The sequence below is a fragment of the Fukomys damarensis genome, unplaced genomic scaffold, assembly GCF_012274545.1.
Source record: "Fukomys damarensis isolate Sample0158 unplaced genomic scaffold, DMR_v1.0_HiC HiC_scaffold_2, whole genome shotgun sequence".
NCBI classification, from domain to species: domain Eukaryota; kingdom Metazoa; phylum Chordata; class Mammalia; order Rodentia; family Bathyergidae; genus Fukomys; species Fukomys damarensis.
The window spans coordinates 4976712-4990438 of NW_022900914.1; the positions used below are offsets into that span (position 1 = coordinate 4976712).

General features: G+C 39.2%; 1 long non-coding RNA gene across 2 annotated transcripts in view; it reads right to left on the reverse strand.

Annotated features, from left to right (window-relative positions):
• The window catches only part of LOC104848742, a 93254-nt gene that overhangs the window by 69075 nt on the left and 10452 nt on the right, over positions 1-13727 (reverse strand). The gene's annotated exons all lie outside the window — the stretch shown is intronic.

The following is a 13727-nucleotide window of genomic DNA, read 5'->3' on the forward strand; positions in this document are numbered from 1 at the left end:
TTGGTTTTTTGAGACATGGTCTCACTGTGTAGTTGAGACTGACCTGGAACTCACTATGTAGCCCAGGCTGGTCTCGAACTCACAGCGATCCTCCTGCCTCAACCTCCCTAGTGCTGGGATTACAGGCGTGCACCACCACGCCCGGCCCAAAGAAATTTTTTAACAAGGCACAACTTCCCCTGCCATAAGCAGACCCTTGAAAATCACACAGGCTCATTCCCCAAAACACAGCACCAGGCTCCAAAGCCTGGGGCCACTTGAGGCTCTGACTGCTTCTGTTAGTTAGGTGTCAGAATAATGAGGGTCACAGGGCAGAACTTAAGGCTTGGGAACATACCCCTGGCACCCTAGGCAGTCCTAGAGGCAAACAAGAAGAAAACAGTCCTTTCTTCTCTCCTAGAAGAAAAGATCTTTTCTAGATGAGTTCTCTTTGCCAAGACCCATGCACACACTCATATTCATTGTAACCTTGAAAAATGCAGGTGAAGTCTCACTGATCCGATCCTGATCCTACTCTTGGATTATTCATCCAAAATGAATAGGGGGCAATAAAAAACATAAGTTTTATGTGTAAACTATAAATTAGTATGTGTCGGTCAATTATGAAATTAATAGATATTCATTGTAAAAAAATCTACAACAATGTAAAGGTTCCCACATAAGTACTGTTTATAAAGATTTATAAAGATTTCACAGATAGGAGATATAATATTCTAATATCTCGGGCTACAGATCTGATTGACCTTCTGAAAGACTGTGTATGATCGAACGCTTCTGGAAATCCTATGCAGTGTTGATAATTCTGTTTCCTAGAATGATGAAAAATTCCTTTTCATGACCTTTTATACTGCTTGCATTTTTAAAGGCATACCATTACCTTCCATGATCTAGCGCAAATAAATAAGACAATTAATTGACTAATTTTTTCATTTATTTTAAAATAGTCATCAAATTTGGGCCCCTCAAGTTAAAGTTATTTCTGGCCAAATAATCTAAAAACAAAGGATTTAGTCTGTCGTCTTTGTAATTCGTCCCCTTACTTGTGTTTCCAGTCTGCACATAGGATATCTTTCATTTGTTGATTTCCAAACATAAATATTATACATAGTTCTCTATACATAAGCATTTAGTTCTGAGGGCATTGTAAACTTTCTTATTTCAAATTTCAATCATTCACTGCTGGCATATAGAAAAGCATTCCACTTTTGCATATTAAACTTGGGTCCTATAACTTTGCCATATTCACATATTAGTTGCAGCAGGTTTTTGTTTAGTTTAATTTTGTCTTCTATTCTTTGGAACATACTACAGAGGTAATCATGTCATCTGTGAACAAACCCAGTTCAGTTCTGTATCCTCGATCTGTACAGCTTTCTTTCCCTTTCTTCTCTTACTACACTAACCATGACTCTAATACAAAGTTGAATAAGATGATGAAACAGGACCCTCCTGACTTAGTCTCAGAGTGGGGGAAAAGCATCCCCCTTCTTGCCATTAAGTATGACGTCAATGTAGGTTTTATGTAGATATTCTTTATTACATTGAGGGAGGTTACCTTACTGAGAGCTGTTATCGTGAATGCTCGTCAGATTTGGTCAGATGCTTTTTCTGTACCAGTTTATATTATTATATGATTTTTCTTCTTTATCTGCTAATGTGATGGATCACATTGATTGTTTTCTCAGTGCTAAACAAGCATTGCATATATGAAATAAATCTCAGGTGTGGTGCTTAATTCTTTCTATGCAACGCTGGATTCAATTTAGTCATATTTAGTTGAAGATTTTGCTTTTGCATTTATGAGAGATATTGATCTGTGGTTTTCCTTTCTTATAATGTCTTCATCTGATTTTGGTATTGAGGTAATACTGGCCTCCTAGAATGAATCACGAAGTGCTTCTTCCATTTCTGTTTTTCAAGAGTGTAGATAATTAATATAATTTCATCCTTAAATGTTTGACAGAATCCAGCAGTGAAACCATCTAGTCTTGGTGCTCTCCTTTGGAAAGCTTGCTATTGTAATTGATTTAATAGACACAGGACTGTTCATATTATCTATTTATCTTTGTGAGAACTTAGTAATTTTTCACTTTTAAAGAACTGCTCTATTTAAATTATTAAATTTGTGAGCACAGTGTTATACATAGCAGTATTTTATTATCATTTAAATGTTTATAGACTCATTAGAGATGGCCCTGCTTTAATTTCCGCTTTTGCTAACTTGCACTTTCATATATATTAGAGAATACAGTTAGCCTGACTAGATGTTTATCAATTTTATTGACATTTTCAAACCGCCAGATTTTGGCTTTATTGTTTTCTTCTATTGTTTCCCTGTCTTCAGTTCTACTGATTTCTGCTTTAATTTTTCTTATTTCTTTCTCTGCTTGCTTTAAGCTTTAATTGCTCTTCTTTTTCTAGTTTTCTAAGGTATAAGCCTAGATTATTGATATGTTATTTATTCTTTTCTAATATGCATTTAATGCTAGAAACTTCCATCTAGGCATTGTTTTTATGGTATCCTACAATTTTTGGTAAGATATATTTTCATTTTCATTTAGGCTGAAACAAACTCTCTTGAAATTTCTCTTAAATTTCTTCTGTCGGGGCCTGGGATTTAGCTCAATGGTTTCACTGCCTGCCTTACAAGCAGAAGGACCCAAGTTTGATCCCCAGTCTAGTAAAAAAAATTTCTCCTGTCATCCAAGGTTTTTTTTTTTTCTAGTACTGACTCCTATTTCAATCTTGTGATGATCTGAACACATGCGTAGTATGAATTTAATGGTTCAAATTTGTTAATATGTTCAGTAGCATGGAATGTAGTCTGCCTGATGAATGTTTCATGTGCATTTGAGAAAAACACTTTTAGCGCTGCGACTGGCTGGGCTCCCCCACACATGCCAGTTTGATCGAACTGACTGATGGTGCTGCTTGGGTAACTATATCCTTACTCATGCTCAGCCTGCATGGTCACTCAGCTACCAAAAGAGGTGTAATAAAGCTCCACCTACAGTAACAGATTTCTCCATTGTTCTTTAAAGATCTATCGGTGTTCCATATGCCGTTATCGTGGATTTCCATGACTTTTTCTCAATGTTTGTTTTTCATGAGTCCCTGTTTGTGGTACATAATGAGCTCATTCCTTGTGGGGAGTCGGCATGTGTCCATGCACCTCTGGAATCTTTTCGAATCCCCTTGCCTTCTCCTTCCTCCCCTCCCTTTGTCCCTTGGTTCCCCTCCCATTTGCAAACGCTCTAGAGCCGTTTTCTATTGCCTTTATTGTGCACTTTATTTATAATTTGGGTTTCTCATATAAAAAAATTGTGCACTATTTAAGCCTGTGTGTCTCATTTATTTCACTTAACATTATGATCTCAAAATGCACCCATTTTCTTATGAATGACCCACAGAATTACTCCCCTTGTCATTGCATAATTCCTTTTTATACCTAATAATTATCCTTGTCCTGTAGTAATCCACTTTGAAACTGTAGTTGCTCCAGCTGTCTCTTCACTAATGTTATATGATGGTGACATAATATATATCTTTCTCCGTTCCACTTTTCTGTTTTTAACATGGCTGAGTCATCACGTTTAAAGTGGCTTTCTACAGACAAAATATAGTCATGTAAATATAATTTAATTTCTCTGACAAGCTCTGTCTCTTAATTAGTATATTTTGACCATTGACATTTAAAGTGATTATTGATGCAGCTGGATTTGTATCTACTGTTCGTATTTCTATTCACTGAGCTTGTTCTTTGTTTCTTTTTGTCCCATCTTTTTGTGTTGGCTAATTTTAATTGAGCTTGCTGCATGATTCAGTTTTTTTTTCCTTTTTAGCATATCAATTATTATTTAAAACTTAATGGTTGCCCTAGGGTTCAAGATGTACATTTCTAATTAATCTAACCCACCTTCAAGTAACAGTATACATCTTCACATTTAGTAAAGGTACTCTGTAACAATTTCCTTTTTCTGACTCTTTTGATATTACTGTTGCTCACTTCAATTCATCCATAAAGCCTAATCATCTAATAAAACTTTGCTATTATTGCTTCAATGTACACTTATCTTTTAGATCAATTAAGAGAAAAAAACATGAAGAATTTTATAATTCTCTGGACTGTATTTTTTTCTTATCCCTGAACAATTTCTTTTAACTTTTTTGTAAGGAAGATCTGCTGATGATAAATTCTCTCACTTTTTTGTTGGCCTGAGAAAGTCTTTATTTCTCCATCAATTTTAAAGGATAATTTTTCTAGATATAGAAGGACAAGCTGGTGGGGTTTTTTCTTTAAATATTCTAACTCCACTCTTTCCTTGTTTGCATGATTTCTGACAAGAAGTCTGCCATAAGTTTTACCCATACAGTGGAACCTTGACTTATGAACTCATCTCATTCCGAAGGGCTGGTTATAATTTAAGTTGGTCAATTAAAGGCTCAGGCTCCTCTACACAGCCTTCAGAGTCTCTCTTCTGTACACAGGCAGATCTCAGTGTCCTTGGAGAGACATCAGCCCAGGATTTCTCGGTCAACCCCACCCAGGAAAGGATGTTATAATGTTCCTTCTGGAACTCTGTAAGGGTTAAATCTGTATCTGAGACCATCTGGAAGCACAAGCAGCCAGCATTGAAGTTATAACTCAGGACTTAGGTCATAAGTTAAAACTAAAATTCTGGCCATAACTCAAGTTGTTGGTATGTCAGGCCAGTTGTAACTCAAGGGTCCACTGTATTCTTTTATAGGTCAGGCGATTTATTTCTTCTGACTTCTTTCAAGATTTCCCGTCTTCTGCAGGCAGTTTGAATACATGCCTTATGTGTCACTTTTTAATCATTTACCCTGCCTGATATTCTCTGGGCTTCATGGGTGGTGTGATTTTATATCTACCATAATTTTAAAAACATCTTGGCCCTTTTATGTGAGATATTTTCTCAGCTCCATTCTCTCTCCTCTTTCTGGTAGTCTACTTCAGTCTACATTCACATTTTCACAGTGGTCCATGGCTTTAGGGTGTCTGCTCGGGTTAGAGTTTTGTTATTGTGGTTATTGTTATCATTGTTGTTTCATTCTTCCACTTGCATTTCAGTTGGGAAAGTTCCTATTGGCATACTCTCAAGCGCATTGCTTCTTACATTGTGTCCAGTATGATTATGGGCCTTCAAAATCATCCTTTGCTTCTGTTAAAGCATTTCCTATTTACAATATTTTCTTTTGATTCTTTCATGGGATTTTCATTACCAATCTGTGTACATTTCCAATCTACTATTGTACATTACTTAATTTTGTCTGGCATAGTTCTGATACTAACTGCCTCTTCTGACTTTTCCTTGCTCGTCTGTATGACTCGCCATATTTGGACAATAGGAGCTGCTGAAAAGGGGCCTTTAGTCTGAGGTACTGTGTTAATCTGGCTAGAACTTGGCAAGAGTTTAAAGTTTGACGTATCGGTAGATTTAAAAAGATTTCAAATTCCCCCCGCATCCTTACTTTTGTTTCCCGTGGTCTTGAGGTATCTTCATTGAAGTTTGCATCTTGCTTTGTTTGGTTGTTGTTTAGGGATTAATGGGATATCTGTGTGGCCTGGACCAGTTTAGAAGGATTGTCCGCTGCTGGAGCTTTCCAGAGCTCAAGGGGCCAGTAAGAGAAGCAGTTATAATTCAATGTTATTAGACTGGAGCCCTGTTGGTGTAATGATAGGAGGGGAAGGAAAGTTAGTATTCCCATAATCTCATGATTAAATCACAGTTTTTAGTAGGTCTGATTCCCTGGGTTGTGACATTCACAACTCTTTTTATCTTTTTTACTTTTCCATTTTAGGTTAAACAAAAAAAAGAAGAAGTCCAGAGGTCCAGAGGGGGATAAACCACTGCTTATGTCTTTGTCCGTAGAAAGTGGGCATTTATGGAGGGTACTTTAGATTTAGTTACTACTGGTGATTTTTCACCTCCAGCTACTAGGGTCACGAGGAAATCTTTCTCCGTTCTTCTCTGTGGGAACGTGTAAGTTTGTGGCAGTTTAAACCCACAGGATACCCCTGGGACTGTGGATCTCAAGAATTTTCACTTTTAGTCCATACTCAGCGTCAAAAAATCATCACAATTATCACCTAAGCGAACTCTGCTGTGATTCAGCAGGATTTTTCCAGCACTCATCTGCCTCTCTAGATTTCAAAGTGCGGGTTTGCTCTACAACTTCATTCTCTGTGGAATCCAGGAAAAGTGGCCACACTTCCCCCTGTTCAGAATCCCTCAGGTTTTAATGACATGGTGAACTTTGGGCTTTTTATCAGTCAGAGTTGAAATCAGATGTCCCTGGACTGAGGTATCCAGTATTCTCATCCGCACAATGGGAAAGACTCTACCTCAATGTCTATGGAAGCAACGGCTTCATACAGGGAGGTGATTTCAGGAGGATCACAAGCTAGGACACTCTGTGTGGTTTGTTAGTTGTTTCACTGCATCCAAGCCGATCCTTTTTTCACTCCACTTATTCATAAACATGGATGTAGATATCTTTGTCCATGAAGTTTTCTGAATCAAATTGCAACTGTGCTAGGTTATGGATTCCTTTGGGGCCGCTGTCTACTCAGCATTTTTTTAACCTATTCCACACTCCCACTGGCCAGATCCTACTTGAAATGGAATCTGGGTCATGTCAGAAATGATAAGTACACAGGGATCCAGTGGGTCATAGATCGTGAGGTTAAAAGAATAAGTCTCAGAGACAGCAAAGGAACGGAGATAACACCTTCTGACTCAGAACTGAGGCAGGGTATGAATGAGGCGGAGAAAGAGAGCACTGGAAAGTCTGAGAGCCTCAGTGCCTCCTCTTCCCTTGGCCTCTGCATGGCTTGCTTCCCCACTTCCTCCTGCTGTCCAAAAATTATACTATTCTACTTGGAATTATGAAATCTCTACTATATAAGGAAGAGGAGAACTAGTCACCCATCTAAGATGCTATTAAGACAGTATCAAACTTTGCCCCAGCTAAATTTCACAGCCTCTAAGCTCAATGTGTACAATTTCACATTCTCAAAGAATCTTCTGGGATTTCCCAATTAAGCATTGCCAGAAATTTTCATTAACCTGCATGGCTTTCTCCCCACCGGCCAGAGGCTGGATAAACAGCTATCTGCCTTGCCCTTTGCATCCATCCAGCCACTGTCAACCATGTGGCTCTGCAGAGCCAAGCCACCCACCTTCAAAAGAGATGATGCAAGGCTGGGTGCCAAATGTGTGAGTAAAGTTCAAAGATTTATGCTATCGTTTAGAATCCAGCCAATGTCTGTACACAAGGAAAAAATCAATTGTTGGGCCAGCTTTGTTCTTGAAAAAAATCAATCACGGTTCTTGCCAGTGATCCCATTACCCTCTGGATGCCGGGGTCCCTCCTTCACATCCCCCACTGCGTGTTGACATTAGCAGTATTGAACTGCATTTCCAGGAGGCTTCGGTCTTGGTTCAGGACGAAGCCACCTTTTGCACCCCCTTCGCTTCTAGCATCCTTACATCCCTATTAGTTTTCCCCAAAATAACTGTAAGCATGTGAACTAATTAGCTTAGAGAGCACAAGCTCCCTTAATGCCTTCGGAATCCTGCCATCTAATACTGATTTCTCTATGTTCTGAGCTGCAGAATAACCCCTTACTTGGTTTTGGTTTAATTATTCTTCAGGGTCATCCTTGTGCCACCCTTGCCCGTGTTTCTTTTCTTCTCTGCTTGTGTTTTAAGAGGATTCTTAAACAGGTTCGGCAGCTCAGCCGTTTTTGAGTCATTACTAGCGTCAATCCCATTTTGCACTTCTTACTCGGCCTATTTTTTTCTCCAGCTTCTCCTCTTGCACTGCTATATTTGCCAGAGTGTTTCTGATTCTCTCCGATCCCTTTGCCAAGTTGGAATTGTTCTGCGTTTTGGCGGCCTGAATCTTTTCAGTGCAATTGGAACTGGTCAAGGACAGCCTTGACTGGGGAACTGGGCCTTCTCTGCTCCACATTACTGCACAGGCCTGTCTTGTCCTCCAGCTTCTGGCTGCTTCTTTGGGAGCCAGACTCTTTCCTTGATCTTCCAGATGCTCACCACAAAAGCAGAAACCCAAGAAAAGTGCTTCCTGCACCTCACAGTAGCTCAGCAGCCTCCCAGGCTTTCTGGTTTCCAATCCACCTGCTGTTTTATTTCTATATTTGACGTTGGCAGAAACCAAAATCCCAGGTGAGAATGATAAAACAAGTGCAACTATTATCATAATAATGCCACCTCCCACTGGAGAACCCTGGAGGCCTTTTAAGCACTTCTTATAAATTATCCAATTCAGAAAACATTGCATTGCAGACTTTTTATTTTCTTCTACTTATTATTCTAATTATTTTTTATTTTCTTCCAAACTGCTATTGTGATTTCTCTTTCCTACTCACTATACATTATGAAGTATCAGCATAAAGAATCACAGAAGGCGTTTCAGAAATGGGCCTAGACCAGCGGATGTTGAACTACACGAGTAACAGAAAGCTCACACCAAAGCCAGGGTGCAAAATCTGTAAGTAATTTGGAGCTGTAATTGGGAATGCCCACAAGTTAAGTACAACAGAAACTGAGGATGGTAAAACTCAGAGGTATACGAAAGACCCAAACATTCCTCAGTAATTCTCAAACCAGGCTCAGGATGGCCCCTCATTCCAGAAAAAAGTCTGAAAAGTATGGGGTTTTCCGAAGTTTGTCCATAAGATATTTATGACTCTCAAGTCACACTTCCTGAGTTCAAATCTCACCTCCACCACTAACTAGCTATGTGAACTTAGAAGAGTGACAAAACCAACCCATGTCTTGATCTCTTCATCTGTGTAGTGAGAAGGGCAAAGGTGCTTGTCACACAAAGTTTCCATAAGAATTAAATGAGTTACCCCTGGTAAGATGTTTGCAATAGTATCTGATGCCTGTGCTATACAAGCTGTTATTATTATTACCATCATCTACAGTGTCATGATTTTTTTATGAGTTTCTGGAGAGATCAAAGAAACCTCAAGAGCCTAGGGTAAGCATGTAAACAGAAGTGAATTTTGGAGGCACAAAACCTAAAGCTTGTACCAGGCAAATAGTGACAGATAATTCTAGGAAAGTAATACAGTTCTAGAAGGCGGGGCATTTCTCTTTCCTTGGTTTACACACACTGTCCGACATATGGGCTTCACAGAATTCAGAAACACTGTAGCCATAAACATCAAGAACTAGTGTCTCCAATAATATGAAGAAAAGGAACAATAAAGATAAGTTCACCAGTGCCTATATGAGATAGATTATGTACGGTAGCCCAAAACCAGAGAAAAAGTCTATGGCTAAAGACATAGTTCAGTAACAGAGCCCTTGTATAGGGTGTACGAGGCACAGAGTTTCATCCCCAGTACCACCAAAAAGAAAGCATATTTATAAAACAGTGAAATTCCATAGCCGCATCTATTCTTGATGGTTAATTTTTACACAGCCTTCTTTTGTCTAATTGTATAAGGGAAAGTACAGATGCTCAAGGACCTTGTAACAGGTGCAGTAGTGAGAGCTAGTGTTTAGTTGTTTGGCAAGGACAGAGTAAATGTTGGTCTTGTTTTTAAGCAAGAATGTCTTACATTTCTAGATGTAAAGGTTGTCTGAGGAAAGGAAACACAGGCCCTACGATGTGATGATAATATGGAGAACCAAATATTTGGCCTTTCAGAATCCTTGCCCTTCATTTCAGTTTGGCTAGAAAAGGAGATTGAAGAAGCCACATTCCCATAAATGTCATATTTATCAGCAGGGATAAATTTGGCAGAGTCTGAAGGACTCATCTGCACTCACTTCAGCATCAAAGACTCGGAAAATGGGCAATTGCTTCCTCAACATGAAAAAAACATTCTAGAGCTAAGCCATTGATTGAAAAAAATGAGGCTACCCTACCAAAAATGAGAACTCAGAGAGATAATTCATGTTCAGAGAGAATCCAAGCGTGGCTAAGAAAGGCAAGCTGACTAGGACAATGAAAAGAATTGAGTAGATACTACACACTGCCAATACAGGGAGTACCACTCATCATGTTATTATTTTCTTCCATCACTTAGAAGTCTGAGATCAAACTGCTTATCTCAGAATTCTGCTGGTCTACAAATCCATCTCTGAATCCTTGGTTTTAGTTCTATTTTTCTAAGGCTCAAGAAAACTTACTATTGCTTTGAAGAAAAAAAAATGATTCTTTTGAACTATTTTATTCCAATCCACTAAGAAATCACATTTCTGAAAATATTTCTATTAGGCTCATACTCCTGCAACCCTTCAACCTGAACAACAAAGTCTAGGAGCCGTGAAGGTATATGTTTGCCAGATAGGTTAAGGGAGGCATTTAGCAAGACCAAAGATTAATCTCTTGGTACAGAAGGTAGGGAGGGAAATGTACATGTTGTTGGGCAGTTGAAAGAGTTTTTGAAAACATTCACCTTCCACAGAGGTAAACCACACTGTAAGTGGTTACATGCCATGTTCTCTTTGGTAGACCAGTTGACCTGTCACCCACCTCAACTCTATACAGACATGGCTCACCACATCACTAACCCAAGCTCTGCAAACATGAGGGTCTGTTGACAGTACTTTTTCCCTTGTTTATCATTACGTGTTGACATCCAGACAGATTCTCAGGCAGGTCCTGAAGACTTCAGATTTTCACAATATTACAATTTCAGCAGGCTGAACGTTAAAAAATGGAAATTGGACACACTGTTATCAGCTTTAATCGACCATTAGAGCATCGGAGCCTGAAGGCACAGTATTTAACAGTTGGAATGGGGTGGTCAAGTAAAATGCTGTCTCTTTCATTTGGAATCTGGGAATAAAGCCAACCCAGATAAAAAGGGAAAAAGCCATTACTGTGACAGCCGTGGCAGAGCACAAGGATCGGTGTGATGAAGGAGGCCAAGATGCAAATATCTCAGTGCACTTGGGGAAGGCTTGCCTATTGAATTCTGCTTTGCAGATTGTTGTACATAATGGAGATAAATAAGCCAAGGAACAAGATACTGACCTACCTATTATCTTGTATCAAAAATGGGCCCAGTGACATCATATTGCATTGCCAGACTTGCCCTCAAAATGTCATCACCTTTCTGGGTAGCAATAGCTGTCTTCTTGGAGAGGCAAATAATTTGCTGCCTTAGTTAGGCTTCTCTGCTTCCACCCCTGGGTACAGTGCATTGTGAATGCTCTAAAGATGATTCTGGCATTAAGGTTTTTAATTACATCTGATATCAGCGGGCCTTCACCTTGTTGGCAGCCATCTTGTTAAAGCCACCCATGGGAAGAAAGTTGTTTTGTTGGGAGCTAGAGCTCCTCTTCCTGCACGCCTCTGTCAGCAGTGACACCATTTACTCGCTAATGTGATTCTGCACGTTATGGACTTTCAGAATGTTAAGCTGAACACCGGGGTTTTTTTTCTTTTAAGCAAAATATATTGTTTATGTATAGAGTCTAATGGCCCATAGCAATCCAATTTACATGTAAAGTACAAGATTTCATATTGAATCAGTTTTATTACTTCACATATGAAAGATATTGAGCAGGGTAGGTATATTGTATTTGTATCAGAAAATACAAGAGCAGATTTATTGGGTCTATGTTTAATAATATTAGAATCGATTATCCCAGTGAAAAAGGAGACATCTGTTCACTGAGAGAAGAAATATTTCTTTCCACTACCACAACACTGTTGTCCAATGGACCCTTTTGCTTCTCCACTTGAAAGAAATATTCATCATTCAGGGGTTAACAAGGCTTCCCAAAGTGCTCACATTAACTCTGCCAGCAGCAAGGGAATGTTGGTGGCACCAATTAAAATTTATTAAGCATATTTGATTGCTGGGCATTATACCAAGGCCATAAAATGCGTGATGTTTTTTATCATTGGTTGCTTTGTATGCTAATTATGTTGATGGGCTTGACCTCTCAAAAACTGGATTTAACCTTTCCCATATCTTCTACATAATAGAAACCTCAAGCCTATTTTTCCTTCATGTTTTAATTTTTCTCATTCTGAAGAAAATGGATGCATTAGACGATCCCTTTCAACATCATCTACTCACAAGCTATGAACTAGCTGAAATATTTTAGGATCTAATTACATTTTGTATTAATCTGGAAGACGGTTCTGTAAACACTACTACTGACCAAAAAAAAAAAAAGCTGTTTGGAATGTTCCAAATGAACAGATTCTCTTGATGCCCCCTTTTCTTTGATCACAAAACATTTTCATTTAATATGATTTAAAAGTCTAATTTATGTCACATATCAGATGGGAAAATGCATAGTCTTGATTTAATAAAAACTGAAAGAAAGCAGAGCTGTAAGAGCCACACAATAATTTGAAAAGGACTAATACATAAGTAAACTTGTTTATAGTGTCCTACTGGAAGTTTTGTTACATCTTTAGATACATTTTTGCTTTTTGAGTTTTTATTTACACACTTTTTTTTCATCTTTGTAGGGGTGGAAAAAAGCTTTCTTTCTCACCCTAATTTGCTTCTTGGAGTAAAAGGTGGTCCCTAGCTGTCTGTGGCTCAGGTGATATAATTTTGCTTTGGGATTTTGATAAAATACACGCATTTTCCATGGCCTTCTACCCTGTAGACATACAAGCACAATTCAAACACAACATTTCAAAGAAACAAAACTAAATGGAAGAGCTGAAAACCTTCTTTCAAGGAAAGGCAACAGATTAGCGAAGGCCAGCCCACAGTATGATTCCTGCCTATGCTCCAAAGATAAATCAGCCATGAGCACTCTAGAGAGAAAGTGTGCCGTGTGTATCTGTGTGTGTGTGCATGCACATGCATGTGCAAGTGCTTGTGTGAGCCTCACATGATATGGCCTGTGATAAGAATTAGTTACACAATCATTACACTTGTGGGCATTGGTTGTAGAAAATGTATTGCTGTCTCCCTCCAGCACGAAGAGAATTCTTAGCCAGAATACCAAGCTGATATTTTTTAATATTTCCTACAAAAGCAATCTTCCCCCTTCCCTGCAGATTCCCAAGACCAGACTGAGCTTCTAAATCCAGCCTTCGCCAGAGGAGGGCTTGGCAGGAGGTAAGGGGGCGAAGTCACTCAGTCTCCGCTTGCACAGTAAATAAGCCTCCGGGTGGGGCCTAACCTCATAAAGTCTGGTCACCAACAGTCACCAATGTGCACCCACCAGGTAAAGGCTCCATCGGTGCTCCTTTCTCTAGCAGTCCGACTGCAGGACAGTGCACATTTAATCTGCTAGTGAATTCACTTCGCCAGGCTCTCCTCCTCACTCCTTGACAAAGAATGTCTATCGTCATTGTATTACAGGCTCTATTCTCAATGTGTTAGCGCCAGCATCTTCACCTCTATTAGGCCACCATCCATGGTACCTCATTCGTCAGAAAACTAAAAGCAGCCCCGGAACTGGTGTCCTTTGGTCACTTCAGTCTGAGTCACCGTTCTTCGTGGGTCACTGCTTATGTCCAAGCTGATGTGCTGAGCTTTGCAGGGGAGGCCGAGATGCGGGGAACACATACACTGCTTCCCACAGAATTCACAGGCTCCTTGAGGAGCTACATTTTATATGTGATGTGATTAGTAAGTAACACAAGAATAAATGCGGTTAAAATATCAAAATGTGAGGCCTTTAAGGTTCAGAGAAACAAATATTTCAGTATCTCCATTACACTCCATTACCAAATCAGAA